Genomic DNA, 23750 nt, shown 5'->3' with positions numbered 1-23750 from the left:
CATAATGGATTAGGTTTCAGCCTCTGAGCATTTAACTTTTTACACATTCCAAGTTTAGAGTAACTGCACTGGGAGCCATCTGCCACCAAGCATCTGGTTGGACTTGGACCTAATCCATCTCTGCCAGGTGCCTGATAGTCACACACTCTGAAAACCCAATGCCAAAATTATATGTGAATCAAAGACCTGGGGTTCCAAAATGATCCAATTAAGAAGTATTTTTAGAATTCAGTTTAATTTTTCAAGGCTTCAACTTTCAGGATTATTATTATATAATCAGCAATCTTTGAAATGAAATCCAACTAGGTATATTTTTTAAACTAGACCATTTCTTGACAAGTTTGTTAATGTGATTAAAATGTACATAGCTATAGATGTTTTCAGAATTAATACAATTTTAAACTTCTTTTTCCACATTATAGTATTCATAGATGTTTGGCTAAAATTAGTAGATAATTGGGAAATTTTGCCTTGTTCTATTTTGTTCTAATGACCAAATACATGAACTATTGCATCCTACCTTTTAAATTGCTATGTAAGAAACTGAAAATCACCATTCCATACACTTATGAATATGCTCAGCACCATAACAGATGACACATTTTTTCATGGATAGGATTTTAAGTTTCGAGGAATAAAACCATGCCTTTCACTTCTTTATAGCTATAGTGTGCTAAACATATAACAAGTATTTATTAATTTTAAAGCAAATGTTAGTTTTATCATCTAGTGACTCTATCATTAATTATAAGAATAATGGCTAGTACCTATTATGCAGTATTTGTCAGACATTGTGATAAGCATACTTTATATCATTTTTTGATAATTGTATTAGAAAAACCATGCATATAATTTCTAATATAACCCCTCTTCTAAGCAAGTGAAGATCAGAGAGGTCAAGAAAACTTCCCGAAGATGTAAGGCAAGAAAATGGTAACTTTGAGTCCCACACTCAGATCTGTCAGACTTCAGAGCCCATTGCCTGAATTACTGTTTTTCCCTAGACATGAACATTTTCCTCTTCTAGTCTTCTATTGTCAGTAGGCTTTGTAGGAGAGGATTGTTTTGTATCCATGAGTTTGTATCTTAAATTGTGTATAATGATTGTGCCAGTCACTTCCTGAGAACCAATTCTTCTTTCTTCCTCCTATCTTGGCATACCAGACTTACTTCTCTCCTATTATGGATAAACTTGGAACCTTGAGTGTTCCAGTGCTGAAATATACTTCTGGAGTTCTCTACAGAATCAGAGGAGCCACTTACCTAATGACAAATTAGGAAACATTATTTAGAGCCCAAGGAGACTTAAGAAGGTTGCATAGGAGTAAAGTGTTTACAGAACATTCAAAAAGCATCTTAGAGATCATCAAGTTCAACTTTCTTATTCTACATATCCAGGCTCCTGAGGTGAAGGGAAATTCCTGAGCTTACACAGCTAATTAGTAGCAGAACCAAGACTAGATGCCCACTCCTCTCCTTCAGGACCTACTTCATTGCACCATATTCCCTTCTCTCTGAATTACTTCAAGGCAAATAAACACCAGTCTTTTATGGAGGGTGATCCAAGGATTTTTCCAATGACCCTTCTTTCCATGGAGCTTTCTAAAAATGGAGAAAGGAATTATTTATAGCCCTTATTTCAAGGTGCTTTTCAAATATCTAATCATCCAATGACCCACGAGAGCTAGAGGTGGCAAAGGACAGTGGACTTTGCTGCATATTTTGTACGCATTCATGTGATGACCGAAACTCCAGTGCTTAGACAATGAATGCCTAGGGTGAAGATGCTAAGAAATGAAGGCAAACATCTGTGCCTGTCATTTAAAGATATGCTGAGGGCAGAAAAAAAATAGTTGAAAAGCTTTTAAGTCAGTAGAGTTGATAACAAAGTGTTTGATGTCTAAATAATAGCAACAAACTTTGCAAGAGTTGTCTGGGGCAGATTTTCTATTTCACTCCATTTTTTAAAGTGATCTTTTGGGCTTTCTAAATGATACAGCACAGGAGAAAACAATTCTAAGTTGTGCAAGAGACTTCAACTAGCAACATTTGTAATATAGTCCACAAGTCTTAGAAAAGTTTCCATCTACCAAATTAAACTATTTCCATCTGGCAGACTCTGCTACTTGCTTTGCAAGATGAATGAAGCTGAAAGAACTATGGCTACTTTTCAAGGTTTCAATTCAATGCAGGCAGCATTTTCATGTCCTGGGCTAACTTGGTTTCACTGCTCTGAGACTACAGCACCACAGTTACTATAGCTCAAAGAGAAAGATTAACTGCTCTGGAAGGAAACAGACAGGATGAAATTACAATCATGGACTCTGGGATCTGGCATCAGGTGTTAATGGTCATGAGTCAGAGAGTTCTCGCAAAAGAAAGGATAGAAGGAGGCATAAACAAAAGCACAGAAATTAAGGTATATATTTTTTCCTTTTCAAAAAAGGTTTCCCCATTTTAGTCATTTTGCAAAAGAGATATTACCATTAGAGATATGTACATTCGACCTGCCCTATGCTTGATACACCATTAATGAATGGAGTGATGTATAGCAAGAGTCTTGGGCTGGGAGCCGGCACCAGAAGCAGTCTAAAAATGCCAGCTGTCCAGGTACCTTCCTTGTTGGTGTGGTTCTGGGATCACTTGCATACTTTTTCAGGCACTAAAGATTTCCTTTATCATTGCCGGGATTACCTCTCTATTCACACCTTTGAAACTTCTCTTCATTGCCTATTATCTCTTCTCCTTTTCACCAACTGGCAGCATGTTCTCCTTGGGAAGTTGCACCCCTGTCTGAGCTACTGCTCCACAGCCTGCAAAACTGCATAAGTACAAGGAGCCACCATGTTAACATCATTCCTTCCAGTTCCAAGTGGGCCTCTAGAATACCTCCCACCTACCATTTTCTGCTTTTGATTTCATATCTCCTGACATGAGCTCAACAAGACAAAGCTTTGGGAATTGGCCCTTGTCAGGCTAACTTCACTAATTTCTCATAGGACTTCTTGTCAATCTTCCCATTTCCATACATAACACCACAATAAAGGCAAGGAAAGCTTACAATATCCCTAGGCCTACAAAGCTTCATTTCATTTATCAGTCTCTGTCTCACGTGCTCTCACTCTTGCTCTCAGTCTTGCTTTCTCTCTCTCACTCTCATTCTCTCATTTTTCTAAAATTGGGACATATTCTTGCCAGGTATTGGCCTAAAAGATAATATTCATAATACCACAGTAGAATATCCTAAATCATCAGCCTGTTTTCCTAAACTGAGCCTGATCATTTAAACCTTTTATCATTCCAAGGTAAGCTCTCTGCTCATTAGGACATTAACTGATATGTTCAGAAATTGCTCTTTTTCTCTACCTTCCTCCATGTGTTTATCATCTTCAATTACTTCCAGCAATCCCACTGGGCACTGGGCAAATAAAATTCCCTGTGGCTTTCCCAAACATGCCCCAAGGTGCCAGAATTCCAGCACTAAGTAGCCACTTCCCCTCCAGGGGTTTTGCTCTGTATGTGAAGTCACCAAATGCACCATCTCTCACAATGAATTAAGCACCACTACTATAGCAGAATTGGTGAACTGGCTCTACAGTGTATTTTGGTCATAAAGACCAATAGTTTAGGTACAAAGAATTCAGCAGTTTGACAGAAATTACACTTTTCCCATCATAGCAAAAATAATGTTTTATGATGTCTCTCTCAACCCAACCACAGTAGCCTTTATTATCACTATCCATCATCTGGAAGCTTATTCATTCCTAAATTGTATTGCTTGATATTTTTGGTTCATTAATTTATTCAGGAAATATTACTAAGCATGTACCACAGTAAGATACTATTCAAATATCTTATTCAAACCCTGGCTCTGATGTTTACCACCTTACTCTTAGGTTGTTCTAATGATTAACAGAGAAAATAGGCTTAAAAATTATAAAGATTAAATGCATAGCTAGAAGACTTCTATAATGATGGTATGGAGAGCTCTGAGACCCTCTCCCAGCAAAACAATTGTAACTAGTGGGAAGAAAAAAAAAAAACACACCTTCAACCTAACAAACAGCAAGAGCCTGTGGCAGCAAAAGTCTCTTCCTCACCACACACAGCTCTGCATGATGGAAGCTCCACTCCAGGTAGGTAGAACCAAGAACACAGGGCTCTGTCTTCTTCCAGCTCCCAGTTGAGAACTGCAGCATCTCCCCACCCCACTATCCACCATCTGTATTGCGGAGGTTTTAATATTAGACAAAAACAACTGAGAAGTCTGGAGGTCTCTTCCTCTACCCTGCCCCAAAGCATGGGGTGGAAGCTCTACCTAAGTTTATAGGCCTTTAATCCTAGGCCTAGCCCACCCTTATCTCCGCTCATTCGTAGGGCAGAGGTTCCACACAAGGAGAGACACATTGAGAAGGCTAGTGGCAGGTGCCCCAGCCCAGCATCCTGCTTGTGGAACCCAGATGTCACTCCAATGCAAGTGACCATATATCCATACTATGGAATATTATTCAGCAATTTTTAAAAAATGAAAGACTGTTATCTGCTACAACAGGGATGAATCTAGAAAACATTATGCTCTTCCAGGTGGAAAAAGCCAGTCACAAAAGACCACATATTTCCTGATTTTACATATGAAATGTCCAGAATAAGCAAATCTACAAATACAGAAAGATAAATCGTTCTCTTCAGCAGGGGATGGACGGGGTGGTAGAATGGACAGCGACTGCTTATGAGTGTGGATTTTTGGGGGAGCTGATGAAATTTTCCAAAATCAGATTGTGGGGATGATTGCACAACTCTGTAAAAATACTGAAAGGTGTTGAATTGAACCTTTTAAATTGGTAAACTATATTTCAGGCCATTTTAAACAATTATGTATATGAAGCATTAATTCATATCCGTATTCAATGAATGCTATGCCCTTTCTGTTTTCTTTCAGTGAATTCAATGAGAATGCAAAACTGAAGGAGAAGTGCATCTTACTTGGGTATTCAGTTTCCCTTGGTAGGAGAAAAGTTACTTGAGGGCAAAGTTCCTTGTGGTAGTTAACATATGTTTTACATAAAAGGCACTTATTATATTAATATTTGTAACACTGAGTTTTCCAACTTGGAGAGCACTATAAGACAGGGATTAACAGACATAGGTTCTGGGGTCCTACAACCTAGTCTCAAGCCATAGGATTAAAGATTCAAATCTCAGAGTTAGTCTTCCTGGATTTGAATCCTGGACTTAGGTAAATTATTAACCTTTCCCAGTTTCAGTTTCTTTACTTTCTATGAAAATACATTTATAGGCATTCATTTGCTCACATTTTCTCTATAAAGACACCCTGCCCTTTGTTGTATACAACCTTTGCAATCCTTCCTTTCTCCAAGGTCATCTCAAGACCTGACTCCTCTGTGAAGTCTCTGCCAATTCCACCTTCCAGGCCAGTTACCTTATCGGGTTCTCGTGGGAACGGGAAATGAAATAACATTGTGAAGGACCTGGAATAATGCTTGGCATACACTATGTGCTCAAAAAATATTAGCTGTAATGTTAATGACTATTATCATTTCCTTCCATGATAAATAGTTGTTGGTTGTATTATTTACTTCAAATCTGGCATAACAAATCTTCTTAAGGAATGGATAGTAAGATTGCCACATCATCAAATGCCAGAACTGATGTCCTCTCTGCTCACTTTTCCCCCCTATTGCTTTTAACAGCTGGTGGGAGAATAAAGAAGTTCGTAAGTGGAGGAAAATAAATAGCTAAGAACCTCTTCTAAACATGATCTAGTCACTCCTATTTACAAGAGCTTCCAAAAATAAAGATGATAGCCATTATGGTTAACTATTGAGCAACTGTTCTGTGTCCATTATTATATTCAATAATCTCAAATACATTACTCAAGCAATTACTCACATCACCCATAAAACAAATCCACACTAAAAGCATGCCAAGACCTCCTGACATTATACCTGACTATCCCCCATCTCTCTGGCAGTACAACACTGATATCCCTCTGTGCCAGACATGTGGCAGGACCTGTCATTCTCCTGAGAAGCCTTGCCATTTCTTACTTTGTCTTTTGCCTAATATGCCTTTGCTTTTGTTGTCCTCTGAGCTTGAACTGTCCTTCTTACCCATCTCCATCTGTTCATATCTTAGTTATCCCTCAAGGGTATGCTCAAATGCCACCTCTTCTAAGATGCCTCAGCCAATCTTTACCCTCTCCCTCCCCTCATCATAAGCGATCTCTTCTTTTTCTGCCTTTCCAGAGCTCCTTGCACTTCCATTATAAATCTCATCATGCTCTACTTTGTATCCCTCTGGACATGACTTCCTAAAGTCAGGGACCTCATCTTCTGAAACTTCACATTCAAAAAAGGACATTTGAGCACCATGTCTTGCATACATCAGGAGCTCAAAGACTCCTAAAATGGATTTAAAAGCCAATCATGAAGACATTCTCTGGTAGCATGTCTGTGAGAGGCAAGTTCTGGTTTATATTCTAGGGGCTAACAGAATGTACTGTGTGAAACAGCTCTAGAATAATCTTGAGCACCACCATTTAATTTCAGAAAGTACCCAAAATAGTACCTTACCCTTCAGAAATCTCATGTTGACTGCCATCAAAACATATGAAATAACATGAAATGATGTCGCATGCCTTCTGTTAAATTTAAATTTGTGACTTAAGGAAAAAAGTCTTAGAATAAAGCATTTATGAATTCTAAATACATCAGTGAAAGGGGACGGGCAGAAAATTTCCATATCCTCACATATTTCCAGGAAAAGTGGTAAATTGGATATGCAAAGAGAAGACTGAGGGACCTCTGAGCACACACTCAACCCACCTGCACCACTATTCATATTAAAGAGCCTCAGGCTATTGTGGCAAAATCATTTAACTGTTAATCAAGATTTTAGCAGAACCACTTGCCAGTAGTCAAGAGACTGATAGCTGTGTGAATGTGTGCTTGGGGTGGGAAGTGTCAGGATGGAAAGGAAGAGAAAAAGATATTTCAATGTAAAAATGAGTACTTAATTCAAAATACAATGTAGATAACATTTAAAATCTAGATGATGCTAACGATTTTTATATGGCTACCCAAATTCACAGTCAAAATAGTTGACTTGATTAGATGTTTTTGGTGTTTTCCTCTATCAAATCTCTCTTTTACCCTCTTTCAAAGGAACCAGGTCATTCTAAATAAAAACATCTATGTTATTGTGTAAGAGAATAAAAGTAAAAACCAGGGATCTGAAAGACAGTGGAAAACTTGGTCTTGCATATCATCTGACAGTATTACTGTCCTGCCTTTCATAGTGTCCTTTCCCCCTCAGTGCTGCAAGCCCTGAACATCCTCAGTTGAAGTATTTGCCTCAGGTTATGTCTCTCCAAACTCAGAGGTATAAAGTGAAGTTTTAAATCAGCGAAAGAGCTAAAAATAGAATTCTCATGTTGATTCCAGATACTACAGATTAGAATAGATACATTCTTCACAGTCAGCATAAGGCTAGTGGTTAACAGCATGGACTCCAGAATCAGAATCTGAAAGTTTGAATTCCAGCTCCTCCCCTCTATAGCTGTGGGACCTTCTGCAATTTACTTAACCACTCTCTCCCTCAGTTTCCTCATCGGTAAATAGGGATAATAAATGTACCTCCCTAGAGAGTTTTTATGAAGATTAGATAAGTAAATATTTGAAAAAGCTGAAAACAGAGTCTGGCACATACTAAGCACTGTGTGAGGGTCTCTTAAATTAACATGGTAGGAAGCACCACAGAGAAAAAGGAGCACATGAAGTGCACATTGGAATCAAGGAGGTTTGGCTGAAGAGGCTGTTTCCCAAAAGGTGTAAGATCAGGACAACCACCATCCCAGTTTGACCAGGACTGAGAGGTTCCCAGGACATGGGACTTTCAGTGTTACACCCTAGAGAGTCCAGGGCTTTGAGTACAAACCTGGATGGTTGGTTACCCTAGAAAAAGACAAGGTTACAGTAATAGAAACTCTTTTTTTTTTTGAGCCTCCCTCATATACCAGTCAGTACATAACATATATTATCTCATTTAATAATCTCAACAACTCTTACTGAATAAGGTAATTTTCACTGTTTAGAAAATGAATTTCAGGACTAGAAAAATAAAGTAATTTATCCAGGGACAATAGGCTTTAGGAGGTATGATCAGAGATGGATCCCAAATCCAATTGAATTCCAAGTCTATGGTTTTGAATGTTTTGTTTTGACAAGTAATTATAACATAGCTCCTCTAGAAAGGAGTGGTTTCACGTACTAGGTTCAGGTTCAGGTTCACCTGAGGACAGACCTGGAGTAATGAATTAATCAAGATAGATCCTTAAAGCCCAAAGGTTGACCACATTGCCATTAGCTTTCCAGATATACTTGCCTTCCTGGGGTGCTTTCATAAAGCCATCTGTCAAACCCATAGCTGGGCATATAAGAAATATCGAGTTGCTTTTTGGAAACTTAAGATCAAAGTGAATTATTCTATTGCTCCCTACTTTCTCTTTGCTCTTTACCAATAATTCCTCTTCAAAAATGTGGCCCAATTTGTAGCCTAACATTTTGAACTTTATCTACCTTTTTCATCTTTTTCTTCCATCCCTGCTATAATTTTGCTAGTATGACTGGGAATAAAATAAACACATCCAGACCCATTTTAGATTCTTTTCTTGGAAATTTCCTTGACCAGTATTTTTTAGGACTTTTCCTTCTCCTAACACATTAGCAATGAGATAATTATTCACCTTGGGAGAGGGTCTTACCTGACAGCAATATCCTCATGACAGGCAGATGGAGCTCTGTTTGGGGAGGCCACTGCTCATTCCTCACTGTTCTAGAACACAGATGTAAGTGTGTGTGTGTGGTGTGAACACCATAGTGTAAACAAGCGGTAAAACAGTAACAACAATAAAATAACCCACACATTCTTCCTATTTTGGAGACCTGTTCTTAATGGATTTGAAATAGCCAAGAACACACGTAGTTACGTCTCAGTCTCTCCATGCAAAAGAGGACAAAAAATGGTCAAGGGTAGTTTTAGTTATGAAAATGTTAAATAACTCTGATGTTAATTAAAAATTATCTTGCCACTGTCAGAAACCTACTTTTTGAAGTACAGGTTTTATTTCTTCTAGCTGAGTGGCTGAAAAATATTTCTCTACTTCGCCTTGGTGGTGAGTATACCGGTTATGTTTTGTACTAACTGTGCCTTCCTCCTTCTAGGAATAGCTGCAGTCCACATCCTCAATCATATTTCTACTCCTCTCCTGCCTCCCAGTCATAGCTGACCAAACCTGGAGTATGATCAGACACAAGGCAGTATATTCATTGGCCAAGCAGATTCTCTCAGGATTTTAAAACGAGACATGCAGAGGGTACTCTGTTGGTATTTTCATCTTTGAAAATAAGCCCTTTTGCACCACCAAGTCCCCAAATTCAAAATGAAGCTTATGATTCCTGCCTATGTGAAATGATGTTTGTAAAAGAGTAAAGGGGTATTATCTCTAAAACAAGGTAAATATATGAATATAATGGGCTTTTTGTTGTTGGCATGTAGCCAGCACTCAAATATCTCCTGAATAAGTAAATGTTAAATAAGTTGTTCTGCAACTGCCCTCTATCCGGGAATTATTTCTTTGTAAACTCAGATTTCAATAAGAAGAGAGCAAGTTTCTAGGGAAGCACATCTGAAAATGTCTCTCCCACTGTATAGAACTCATTGACCAACCATTCCTGCATCACATTGATAAATATTCCCCTGAATTAATAAACAAGCCATCTGGAGTTTTGTACTTCATGCTATTTTTTTTGTGAGGGTTATTTTATAACCATCACAGAGTCATATATGAAAATTAATCCTTTATTATTATTATACATGGTCAGAGTAGAACATCACCTATGCATACTTTTAAAGTATCCCCTGGTCTCCTTACCCCAAATATACCCTAATAAGTGCCCCCTAACCCCTGAGCTACTCATGAACTTGGATTATACTATTCAAACGTATTAAAATCCAGAAGTATAATGAAGTCCTATTCAGTTCTAAAAGTAATTCCTAAGGTGAAAAAATCACACACACATGAAATTACTTTTGAAAGTTCCTTAAGTCACCCATGAAGAAAAACACCCACACATGCCATTTCTCAACAAATCAGGGTTTTTTCTTCCCTAGCATTATTGGAACAGAGAATTATTTCTTCATCTAATCATCAGATAAAGTAGTTAGCCATACTGTAGAAAATTTACACAGGTTTAAATTTTATCGAATTCAGCTCAACAAAACACTTATACAATGAAAGCAGAAACTAAGACAGACCAAGGAAAAGCAGATTTCTATCTGCCATCTTGTTATTCCTGGTCATTTGCAGATGGAGTAGAATAAGCGCTATGGACTGAATTGTGGCACCCTGACACCCAGATTGATGTGGAAGCTCTGTTTTTGGAGATATTTTCTTAGGAGGAAATTAAAGCTAAATGAGGTCATAAGGGCAGAGCCCTAATACGATAAGATTGGTAGCCTTATAAGAAAGAAGAAGAGATAGAGCTCTCTCTTTCTGCCATGTGAGGAGACAGTGAGAAGGCAGCTGTCTGCAAGCTAGGAAGGGAGCCCTCACGAGAACCCAACCATGGTGGCCAACCTAATCTCAGCCTTTCAGTCTCCAGAACAGCAGGAAAATGAATTTCTGTTGCTTAAGCCACAGAATCTAAAATATTTTCTTACAGCCTGGGTTGACTAATGCAATGGAAAACCCGTGACTCTCTCATTATTTAACTCCTTTTTTTCCTGTCATCTTTCTCAGCCCCCAAACCCTGTGTTCATGCTTGATTTATTTAAGTTAAACGTGCATATGATGCAACATTTCTGTAACACATTAAATAATAATTGGTCATTGCTACTTTAAACGGAGGAGTTGATCACATTTGTTGGCCAAATATCAAGCAAAGCCTGGGAGGAGAGCAAGTTAGAAAAAAGAGAAAGGGGCTGGGTACGGTGGCTCAAGCCTGTAATCCCAGCACTTTGGGAGACCGAGACCGGTGGATCACGAGGTCAGGAAATCGAGACTATCCTGGCTAACACAGTGAAACCCCGTCTCTACTAAAAAAAATACAAACAACTAGCTGGGCGTGGTGGCGGGCGCCTGTAGTCCCAGCTACTCGGGAGGCTGAGGCAGGAGAATGGCGTGAACCCGGGAGGCGGAGCTTGCAGTGAGCCGAGATCGTGCCACTGCACTCCAGCCTGGGCGACAGAGCGAGACTCCGTCTCAAAAAAGAAAAAAAAGAAAAGAAAAAAGAGAAAGGAGTCAGAAGAGTCTGGCACAAAGCTTCCCTGGAGGGAATACTGAAGCATAGGCCTAGGGGTGGGTTTGGGCTTGGGCTTCTAAGGGGCAGCAGAAAGATTGGGCACTAAGTTCTAGAAGTTTGAGAAGGAGATTGGCAAGGAGATAAAGAAAATAAAAGTTTGTTGATAGCAAAGGGAACTTTCTCAGTTTTGCCTAAGGCTATTTTTGCTCATAAATACAATAACTGAGAATTGTGTAGCGTGTTATTAATCTTACAGCAGACAGATAAACAGCCCCACTTACCAGCTCTTCATCTGCCCTTTCTCTATTCATCCTTTCAGAGGGTGCAAGGAGAAAATTCACTTCCAGAAATGACAAAGGGTAGGACTGGCTATTCTTATTCATACCTATATAAAATTTTAAGTACACTTACACACAAAAGTAGAGGAATCATTTCCAAAGCGAAATGGTTTTTGTGATCTTCAGGCAGGAGAAAAAAAGGAGCCACTTCATTTATGCTTTAACAAAATGGGAAATTTTAAGTAAGAGACATTGGATGCTGAGGATTTGAGATAACTTTTAACTGACTTTAATGGATTCTTTTCTTGAGAGTCTGTCCTTTATGGTCTTTTCGAATTTTCAATTTCCTTCATCTTAACTGTCAAAACAGAAGGGGTGCTCTGCCCATTACAGTAATTAGACTAAATGAAGAGAGAGCTGTGAAAGGAATTCAGAAGCCACAGGCCGTTAGTATTAATGCTGTTTGTGCTTCAAATATGAACAGTAGGTAGTGATATGCATTCCAAATGACTGAAACACCCAGACATTCCATCAATAGCATTCTTTGACACCTATTGTGTGCCGAGCACCATGTCTGGCTGCTGTCTGAAGAAAGAAAAGAAACACAAGACAGCTCTTATCTTCTAGTTACAAGGCTGCAGGTCTCAATATACCAAGATTCTTTGGGAAGACGGAAGCCATGTCATCAAGAAGAGGCCATTTTGTCAGACTTGATGACAATTGTTAGGGACTGAAATTGTATCTCTGTTATAGACAAATGGAAAGTTGTGTTGCCCTAAATTACAGAGAACAATAAACTTCAGGAGACTGCAACTCTCACTTTTCATTAGATAGTCTCAATTTTGTCTATTACATGGTGGAGCTGTTGTAGGACTTTCTCCTCAGTTCACATAAACAACAGGTTCTTGTCACACAACCAGGAAAGATTAGACTTGGGGATACATAGAAGGGTGAGAAAAATTGAATTTATTGGGTGAAACAGGAAAAAAAAACAGCAAAGCAAGAGGGGTTCCTGTTAACAGGCCCCCTTCTCACCGACTGAATTCCAGATACCACCCAGGAACAGGAGAGGTCAGGCTCCCCCACACTGCAAAGGATGCAAACTTCCTGAAGCCCCACCCCATCCTCCCAGTGCATAGGCCTGTTGGAGGTTCTCTGGGGAGCCCTTTTTATTTGGCTGTCTCAGAGCACTGTCAAGAAAAAACATGTTCCATTAAAAACAGCTCGTTGGTGCCTTTACAACTGGTAATCTCCACAGGTCAAATCAGCATGAGGTATGCATTGTGTGACTGAGATTTCAGAAAGGGAGCTTTGAGTCTGGTACTGATGAAACTGTCTTACAACAAGAAGTGGATTTACTCCAATCCTTCAATGATTCCAAAGCAAAGACTTCCTTGACAGGCTCTCATTTCAAAAACAAACAACAACAAAAAAATTAACACAGTTTAGCCCTGGCACAGTGGCCCATGCCTGTAATCCCAGCACTTTGGGAGGCCATGGCAGGTAGACTCCTTGAATCCGGGAGTTCAAGACCAGCCTGGGTAACATGGCGAAATTCTGTCTCTATAAAAAATACCAAAAACATAGTTGAGTATGGTGGTATGTACCTATAGTCCCTGCTATTAGGGAGTCTGAGGTAAGAGGATCACATGAGCCTGGGGAGGTCGAAGATACAGTAAGCCATGTTCACACCACTGCACTCCAGCCTGGGTGAGGGAGTGAGACCTTGTCTTTAAAAAATTAACTCAGTTTAATAATTCCATGCTGATTAAAATATAACATTGTGAGAAACGTCTTCACCAACTAAAAATGTGCTTGGTTTGCTACATAAATATTTTCAGGCTGACATGAGAATCGATATCATACTAATCAGAGCAGAATTGTGAAGTAGACATACGTAACAAGCATGACTCATGGGACAGAATTATAAACAACTTCATTTTCTCTCCCACTATCTCTTGAAATTTATTCTGTTGGGCTAGTATTTCCATTGCCTTCAAATGAAAATATGGGCAGTCTCTATTACCTTTTCTGCATACTCTTAGATAATAAAAAGTCCTAGGGTCACTTTAAATCACAAAGCATTTTATTTCCATAATAAATCAAAAGTTCCAACTTGAATTAAAGCTTCTCCCTCCCCACAGCTGAGACCTGGAGTAGGAGGGAAACATATAGTCGGAGAACAGCAACTGGATTTTTCTCTTTTGCTCTTTGTGCTTCTACTTCTCCCTCACCAGCTTAAATTGGAAAACCTAGAAAGAAAATAGGAGGTTCCAAAAAGACTATGTTTGACTGATACTCTTCTGAGCTGGTATTGGTCCTCTGCAGGTTTGCCAGATATTTAAAGGCAATTTCTTTTGTGGGTTCTTCTGAAATCACCCATACATGAATTCATCCACATACACAAAGTTGGCAGTCTCAGCTGCTGCGTCCTTGACACAGGAGAGAATGAAGTCTCTATATCATTGAATAAGGCTCCTTCCTCATCTTTGGGCATGTGGCCATCCTCCAGGTTACTCTCTAAGGTCAGGTCACTCTTCTAGATGTCTTCTTGAATATAACTTAACTCACTCTCAGAGTGTAGGGCCACCATCTTTCCCATAGAAAATACTCATGAAGTCACCCATCAACTGACTCGTACTCCAAATGCTTGTTGAGCTTCCATTTGGTACAAAACATGCTTGAAAATTGATATATACTAAAATATAAATGAGTAATCAGGCTTAAAATGTATTTTGTCCAAAGGGTACTTTTCCAAGGGGCCTACTTAAACTGTGTGGTTATTTATGATAATTTGAAGGTAGCTGATGAATTGTGGAGAATGGAGGGGCTCAAACCCCCAATCTAGTCCTGGTGTCTTTTTTTACACCATTAGTATTTATAATTCTGTGTTACTATTAATATTTAACAATAGAATCATAGAATACCTATACCATAAGAGACCTTAGAAGCTATCTGGTCAGGGTCTCCCAGTACATCTCTCTCCTGTGTATGTAAGGTTACAGGCATACGTTTGTGGAAGACTTATTAGATAAGAAGGTGCTCTGAGCATGTATGCAGAAAATCCATCGATGCTAATTCCAATTCCTATTGACAGTAGTTTGGACTATACAACTATTTATTTTGCAGCCTCAGCTCACCAGGGTGAAGGCTAAATTATCATATGGCAGATCTACTCATATGTGAAGGAAATGCAATCTAATCTAGCTTGAGGAGTTTAATTCAGTAGGAAATATTACAAGACACTAATCAATATTCTTCTGCTTATAATTTTCTAGGGATCCTTGTGCAGGGTATTTGACATTTTAAAGACTGGAAGGAGGCTCACCATGCTCCATGTGAATAGTAGAGGGAGCATCAGCCAGCACAAAGACTGAGGTGGGAGAGTACCTGGGATGCCAGGTGGCCTGTGTGTCTGGGGTGAGTTGAAGGATGAGAAGATGGATAAAAGGATAAGAAGGGGAGGGCAAGCAGATTGTGATGGATGGTGATTCTCAACCCTGGAATCCCATTCGAATCACTGAGAGAGCTTTCAGCAAATAGCAATGAGCTTAACTATAAAACCAAAGAAGTTAATGTTTCTAGGATCAGACCCCAACATCAATACTTCTTTAAAGCTCACTAGATTGTACATAATGGGAGCCAGGGTGGAGACTCTCTCATAGGTAACTTGACTCTGACTTTGAGTGAAATTGGAAACCACTCAAACGAGGTTTTGAGCACAGGAGTGGCTGATCTCGCCTAGGTTTTCAAGGGCCCCTTTGGCTGCTACTGCGCTAAGAATAGAATAGAATGTGAAGGGCAGAAGCAGGAAGTCAGTTTCATAATGCTTCTGCAACAAGAGATGATGGTGCCTTGTCCAGGGCAGGAGCTGTGGTGGTGGGAATAGTTGTTAGATTCTGGGCATACTTGCAGACAGAGTTAGCAGGATTCACTGATGCACTTCGTATTAGGTCGGGGAGGAAAACAGAAGTTAAGGAGGTCTCAAAGGCTGTGGTCCCAAGTACGTGCTTTCCTCAGGAAGGGCCGGCCATCCTCACAGCCACCTTTTGATGCCTCTTTCCTCTCTGCACATTTTAAAGAGCAGTGTCTTTTAAATGTCATAAAGACTTATTCTAATCCTAATTGGATGTATTGCTTTATTCTATAGAGCAAGTCCTCCGAATAGCAGACCTAGAGTTTCTGCTTTGAAGGGGTATGTTTTTAGTTGCTATTCAAACTTATTGCCAATTGGTTCCTTTTTTTTTTTTTTTTGAGATAGAGTCTCACCAGGCTGGAATGCAGTGGCATGATCTCGGCTCACTGCAACCTCTGCCTCCTGAGTTCAATCGATTCTTTTGCCTCAGCCTCCTGAGTAGCTGGGACTACAGGTGCATGCCGCCACGCTCAGCTAATTTTTGTATTTTTAGTACAGACAGGGTTTCACTATGTTAGCCAGAATGGTTGCCATCTCTTGACCTCGTGATCTGCCTGCCTTGACCTCCCAAAGTGCTGGGATTACAGGTGTCAGCCACCACGCCCGGCCTAATTGGTTCTTATTAAATGGTTATTCTCCACCCTTACCTCCAATCTGATTCACCTCCTTTTGCCTATTGGTAAGCATTTCAGGCCTGAATCTGTGAAAAGTAATGAATTGTTTCTAGAAATCATCTAGCTTGCCTTGGGTTGGGACTTTGGTTTTGCCAGAGAAAGCACCTTGCACAACAGCTACTGGAAAATTTTGAGTAAGAGGACCTTGATTAGCCTCTTGTAGTCTTTCTTCCTCAAATGAAACCCTCGAGCAAAACCAGATTGCATTTCCTGTACATACATATAAGTAAAACTGCTATTTGAACATTTGGCCTGCACCCCAGTGAACTGAAGATGCGAGAAATGACTATGCAGGCTAAACAGTGTCCAGAGGGAATCAAAGCCAGTATTGGTGGATTTCCAACATGTGTGCTCGGGGCACACTCTCATCTAAAAAATTCCTATGGACACTATCTGATATGGTTTGGCTGTGTTCCAACCAAATTTCATCTTGAATTCCCAAATGTTGTGGGAGGGACCTGGTGGGAGATAATCAAATCATGGGGGCAGGTCTTTCCCATGCTGTTCTCGTGATAGTGAGTAAATCTCATGAGATCCGATGGTTTTTATAAGGGGAAGCTTTCTTGCACAAGCTCTCTCTTTGCTTGCTGCCATCCATGTAAGAGTTCCTCCTTACCTTCCACCATGACTGTGAGGCTTCCCCAGACATGTGGAACTGTAAATCCAATTAAACCTCTTCCTTTTGTAAATTGCCCAGACTTGGGTATGTCTTTATCAGCAGCATGAAAACAGATTAATGTGTGCTCTTTCTGCATGCACATTCACACAGAAAAATATGGATTGAAATAACTTTCTTTTACATATAACTAGAGTGCTATTTCGAATTATACCAAGGACATATTCTTTGTATTGTTTGAAAGCAAAGCCCCTACCTGATATGGTTTGGCTCTGTGTTCCCACCCAAATCTCATCTTGTAGCTCTCGTAATTCCCACATGTTGTGGGAGGTACCCCATGGGAGATAATTGAATCATGGGGTGGGTCTTTCTCATGCTGTTCTCATGACAGTGAATAAGTCTCACAAGAGATGATGGTTTTAAAAAATCAGAGTTTACCTGCACAAGCTCTGTCTTTGCCCGCTGCCATCCATGTAAGACATGACTTGCTCCTCCCTGCCTTCCACCATGATTGTGAGGCCTCCCCAACCATGTGGAACTGTAAGTCCATTAAACCTCTTTCGTTTGTAAATTGCCCAGTCTTGGGTATGTCTTTATCAGCATCATGAAAATGGACTAATACACTACCTGAATAGGAATTCAAAACTCAGTAAGAGACAATATGACAAAGAACAGGTGTTGAAATGCAGCAGTAGAGATCATGATCTTTGGAGCCAAGGTCATGGAATCAAATCTTTCTCTACCTTGTACCTTTCTGTTGACCTTGGGCAAGTCATTTTGTGTCTACAAAAACTTTACTCCCCTCATCTGTGAGTGATAATATGCATACTTAACTCTTATGGCTATTGTAATCACTAGATGAGTATTGAACACAGTATGGCATTCGCACATAGTAAGCACTCAGCAAATGTTATTATTCAAATGGTCAAAGGAACTTTAAGGTCCTCATCAGTTGTTTGATCAGGTGGAAATATTTTAGACTACATTCAAAAAGTATCTGTTATACAAAACTACCAAAGCCTAGGGAAAAGTTTGCCATAACATAAAGAGCATAGATCAAGAAGTGGCAAAGTTAAGTACAGCAAGCTCAGAATAAAATAATGATGCAAAAATAGTCCACAAGAGATACATCAGGGCTGTATTGTGAATCCAGGAGTTAAACATAACTAGAAGATGATAAAAATTGCAAGTAAAAAGATGAATCAAAAAGACTGATAAAACTGGTGTTTGGATATCACTAAGATTATGGTCCCCAAGTTCCTTGGAAGAGTAACAGGTACTGGTATCAAGATGTTCATGAATGTTTGCACATGGTGGGAGGGAGAAGTGGAGAGGGGAAGAATGTTGATAAAATGAATTACAAAAGAAAAACTGGAGTCATCTTCTTCTGTGACTTCCATTTTATATAGGGATTTGCACTCATCAGAGGTACATGGATATGAGAGGCCACATGACTTGTAAAACATTTGATTTTTTAAAAATCTGATGCCCAAATGCCTAGAATTCCTCAGCTCAGTATGCCAAAGGGTGAAATCAATTACTAAGGTTCAGGACCTCTGGTAAGCCTAATGATGATTTTAGAGTGCAGAATAAACTCATAGGATTATTATTTATAATGTATTGCATTACCAGTAAAGACAAAAAAAAAATGCACTCAATACTCCATTTTCCATGCCAACACTATCAACCACTAACACAGATAATTCAAGATTTTTTTGTAGCTTGTATTTTCTTCAAAGATTAGATTGCATATCCTTTTAATTTCTGGTTCATTTCTTGGCCCCTAGGATATTCTGCACCTTCTCTCAGCCGCCTTAGCACTCCTCACATCTGCCCTGAAAGCCTTAGGTCAGCCAGCCAGTCAATGAAAAATCATGGGGCGTATCCTATGGACTGGCTTAGGGCGGTAGCGTAGGCACAACTTTAACTCAGCTGCAAGAGAACTCTGATAAAATATTCAGAGAGATGTGCCACTCTGAATGAAGATGAGATTAGCCATGAGAATTCTAAATGGAAAAAGTGAATTTCCATTCCTCCTCCTTTATTATTTCTAAATAAGTCATTTTCAAACTTCAAGAGGTTCTAAATGCTAAATTTCAGAAAACAAGTCTCTAGAGGACCTGACAATTAAATCCTGGTTTCATTACAAGATTGGCTCTACTTTTGCAAGGTAAATACAATCAATTTTCAATGAAACAGTATCCAAAATCTAGAGGCAATGTGGCATAATGGAAAGACGTGGGCTTGGAGTCAAAAAAAAATACGTTGAAATCAGGCTGGGCTACACTCTATCACTGTGACCTTAGGCACATTATTTTTAATTTAAGCCTATTTTTAGGGTTGTTTTGGAGATTTGTGGAGATAAGTGAAAACATTTTGTTAAAAGTAGAGCATTATTTATTCATTCTTTATTATTAAATAAAAGAAAATTATTTTAACATCTGTGAATTTTCCTTAAGCTCATATATACATATATATATGTACAAAATCAATACTGTGAGCTTAGCCTAGCATTTAATTACAAAAAAAAGAGTATAAATGCAATTCTTCATCATAAAATAGATTCCTAACATTTAGTTGAGTTCCATGTTACTGTTCATGCCTTACTTGGCTATTTTTCCCTCAAGAGAACAAAATTATTAAAGATTTTTTGGTGGAATATCAGGAAAACAACAATCAGTGTTCATAAAGATAAAGCAGTTATAGGTCTTTTGATGCATTGGAATAAATGAACTAGAATGACCAAAGGCCCAAAATCTGAGTTGCATTCATTCAAACTTCATAATCCCTGGATGCTTTTAATTTTTTTCTTTTTTCTCCAGCAGTCTCTATGTTATCATCACACTTGTTATCCCCAAATGACTATACTCTACATAAACCCATTGTCAACAAGAACAGATTATGTAAATTATCTATGTAAATGTACTTAAACAATTAAAGATATTCTAAGTTCAATAATGTCAGCAAAGAAACACTAACTCTAATTAGAGAGCAATCACACATAGGCTTAAAGTCTCTTAGTACACGTTAGCAGAGGGCTTCTTAATGCTTACTGTATACTTTTATATATTTCACGTAATTACGTTAATGCTTATGGATCTGCGTATGTTAAATATATAAATATAAAAGCTCCTTTAAATTGATTCAATTTTCTTCCCACAAATTGCCCCTTTTCATAATATGCCTGCATACTTAAAATCACTATATTAATGCAGTCAAGTCAGAAACTAACAACATTTAGTCTTGCTCACTATTATAGGAACATCAGGGTCCACAGCTGCCTTCCATTAACGCGCTCAGACTGGACTTTCATTTGCAGAATGAGTCCCATTGATTGTATAAAAGACATCAGTTTTGTCCTTTAATGACCCATGAGCTCCTTTCAAAAGCAGTTCAGTAATGGTTACTACATTAAAACTTCAAACATGCACAACCACAAGATGAGTTTCTAAAGCAAGACTTTCATCAGTATCACAGTGTCATGTGGGAGGAAGAATAGTGGCCTGGAAACCAGACACCTGGCTGCTAATGCAGGTTCTGTTACTAATTGGTTGCCTGACCTTGGGCATAGGATTGCCATATAAAATACAGGATATCAATTAAATTTGAATTTCAAATCAACATCAAATTATGTTTTAGGGTAAGTATGTCCCAAATATTATATGGTATATACTTATATTTTTTAATGATTCACTGATTATCTGAAATTCAAATCTAATTGGACATCCTGTATTTTTATTTGCTAAATCTGGCAATCTTACTTGGGCAAGCTATTAATACAATGATAGCTTCATCATTTAAGAAGTACAGGGGTTAGACAGAATGACCTCTAAGTAAGACACCATAAAACTATTGGGTTCATAGATTAAGCAAGGAGCAAAACTTGCCATATTTGTTTGCCCTAATTTTTAAGCAGTGATTCATGAAAATTACACACATTTAAAACAAAGCAAGCTGGTTGGGCGTGGTGGCTCTGCCTGTAATCCCAGCACTTTGGGAGGCCAAGGTGGGCAGATCATGAGGTCAAGAGATCGAGACCATCTGGCCAACATGGTGAAACCCGTCTCCACCAAAACCACAAAAACTAGCTGGGCATGGCGGCATGTGCCTGTAGTCCCAGCTACTCAGGAGGCTGAGGCAGGAGAGTTGCTTGAATCCAGGAGGCAAAGGTTGCAGTGAGCCAAGATCGCGCCACTGCACTCCAGCCTGGTGACAGAGCAAGACTCCGTCTTAAAAAAATCAAATAAACAAAACAAAGCGAGCTAACCTGTTTGCTTAATGATGAAGATGGATATAGTATCTCTGTAAATTTCCAAACTTGGAGAAAAAGCTCAAGCATTTAAAGAGCTTTTATATTTGCTATCTATGGCTGCATAATAAATCACTTCAAAACTTAGTGGCTTAAAACAACATTTATTATATCACAGTTTCTGTGAGTTAGAAATCCATGCACAGTTTGAGTTCTCTGGCTCAGGATCTCATAAGAATACAGTGAAGATTTTGACTAAGGCTATAGTTATTATTTCAAAGGTCAAATGGACAACTCGCTTCTAAACTTAACACATGTTACACTAAATTCTAACAGGGTTAGTACCTTGCAATTTGTTGGACTAAGGGGCCTCAGTTTCTGGCTGGCTGCTGGCTACCCTCAGTTCCTTGCTATGTGGGCCTCTCTATAAGGCAGCTCACAACACAGCAGCTTGATTTATCAGAGCAAGCAAGAAGAGCTAGAGAGCGAGTAAGATAGAAGTCACAGTCTTTTATAACCTCACCTTAGCATTGATATATCATTATGTTTCCCATATGCTAGTTGTCAGAAGCAAGTCAGTAGGTCCAGCCCACAATCTAGGGAAGGGGTTATACAAAATGTGAATATCAAGAGGTGGGAATCATTAAGAACAATTTTAGACACTGCTTACTATACTTTGAGCAATTTTTTTCTGAGTTAAGCGTAATTTTATCAATTAATATGAAGGCTCTGTATTTGGCCCTTAAAAATTAATGGCTAACATTAAAGACATTAGGCTTTGGATTGAAATGAAATTTAATCATTATTATCATTATATCCTATGTAGTTAGCATTCTTCCAAGATCTCTGATAGATCTGCTTCTTTGCCATAAGAAGCATGCAGGTTTGGTTTATTCCTGTCTCAAAAGTTGGAGTCACAACTCAGGTGTGCTGAAATGTAACTTTATTGATTCAAACTTTCCATATTTATTAGTTCTTATTTCATTGATGTTCTAACACCCTTCATCTTGTCCTTTACTTGTTTCTGGGTCTCAACTACTATTTTAGGTTAGTAAACAGTCAACTCTGGATTTAAATTTAGTCAAATTTAAGGTCTTGGACATGTGTCAGGTTTCTGGTGCTGCCCTACTAAAAGTACCACAAACCAAGTGGCTCTTTTGGAGGCTGGAAGTTTAAAGTTAAGGTGTCAATAGGTCCGCAGTCTCTTAAGGGCTCTAAGGGAAAATCCTTTCTTGCCTCTTCCTAGCATCTAGTGGTTGCTAGCAATCCTTGGTGTTTCCTGGCTTGTAGATGCATCTCTGCTGTCTCTGCCTCCGTCTTCGTATGGCATTCATCCCTGTGTCTTCTGTATCTCCGTATGGCATTCATCCCTGTGTCTTCTGTATCTCCGTATGGCATTCATCCCTGTGTCTTCTGTATCTTCACATGGGATTCTCCCCTGTGTCTTCTGTATCTTCACATGGCATTCTCCTCTGTGTCTCCTTTGTATCTCCAGTTCCTTCATCTTATAAGAACACCAGTCATTAGATTAGGGCCCACTCTAATCTAGCATAGCATTATTTTAACTCAATTATATCTGCAATGAACCTATTTTCAAATAAGTCACATCCACAGCTATGGGGTTAGGACTTAATATATTTTTGGGGTGAGGGGGGTATAATTCAACACACAACAGGGTGCTTGGTAAAGATGCAGATTCCAGTCCCATAAGAACTTTCCATCCCCTGGAAACTGATATTTACAAGTCTTGGAAGGGATTAGGTTTCTGCTGGTTGGACCAGCTCAGCAGGGGTGCTCTATGAGAGTGGTGCCCACACCACAATTTGGCAAGCTCCGCTCAAGCCAACCAACTATCCTTGTCCACTAACAACAAGCCTCTAGGGCTTTGTCTTCTGCATCCTCTTAATCAGAAAATGTAGGTGAGAGACAAAATGTAGGTGTGGCAAAGTGAATAGAACATTAAAGTTAACACATCAAAGGATGTAAATCTGAACACTGGCTCCACATCAGCTGCATGACTGTAAATCGACTCTGCACCTCCATTTCTTCAACTGTCTCACTGAGTTTTTCTTAGAATTAACATTTGTAAAAGTATCTAGCCAGTTCAAAATACTACACTTTTGGGGATAAAAAATAGCAACAAAATTTTGTTCATGCCATTTAAGCCAATAATTCTTCATCATTTGTTCATTTAACAAAAATTTATGAAGTGCACACCATATAGCAGACATTGCACTTGGTACAAGGGGCGCTACAGTGAAAAACAGGTAAAGTTTATACCTCATTCTAGAGGAACTATAATTTAAGAAATCTAAAATCATTTTTAATCAAAACTATTCATGCCAACATTAACTAAATAAGTGAAATAACAAATATCTAGCAATAGGAAAATTATTCATCTGTACCAGCTCATTAACAGTAGTTAATTGAGGAGAATGGGATTAATAGGGACTTCTACTTTCTGTTTTATATATTCAAGAATTACTGTAAATTTGAAATCAGAAAAAATAGAGTATAAGTTAACAGTTACTGCTGAATGAAAGCATTAGGTTTTTCATCTATTTTAGATTTTCAAAACTAATTTCCACAGAAGGAATAGATTGCTTTTGAAATTAGAATAATTGTGTTTTAAAATTATTTGTAAATTAACTGGTTACAGTGCCTGGCAAATAATCTACAAATGTCAGGGGAATTTA

The sequence above is a fragment of the Papio anubis genome, chromosome 10, assembly GCF_008728515.1.
Source record: "Papio anubis isolate 15944 chromosome 10, Panubis1.0, whole genome shotgun sequence".
In the NCBI taxonomy this organism is placed as follows: Eukaryota; Metazoa; Chordata; class Mammalia; order Primates; family Cercopithecidae; genus Papio; species Papio anubis.
The sequence above is the reverse complement of the archived record's forward strand: the minus strand, read 5'-3'. Positions refer to the sequence as shown.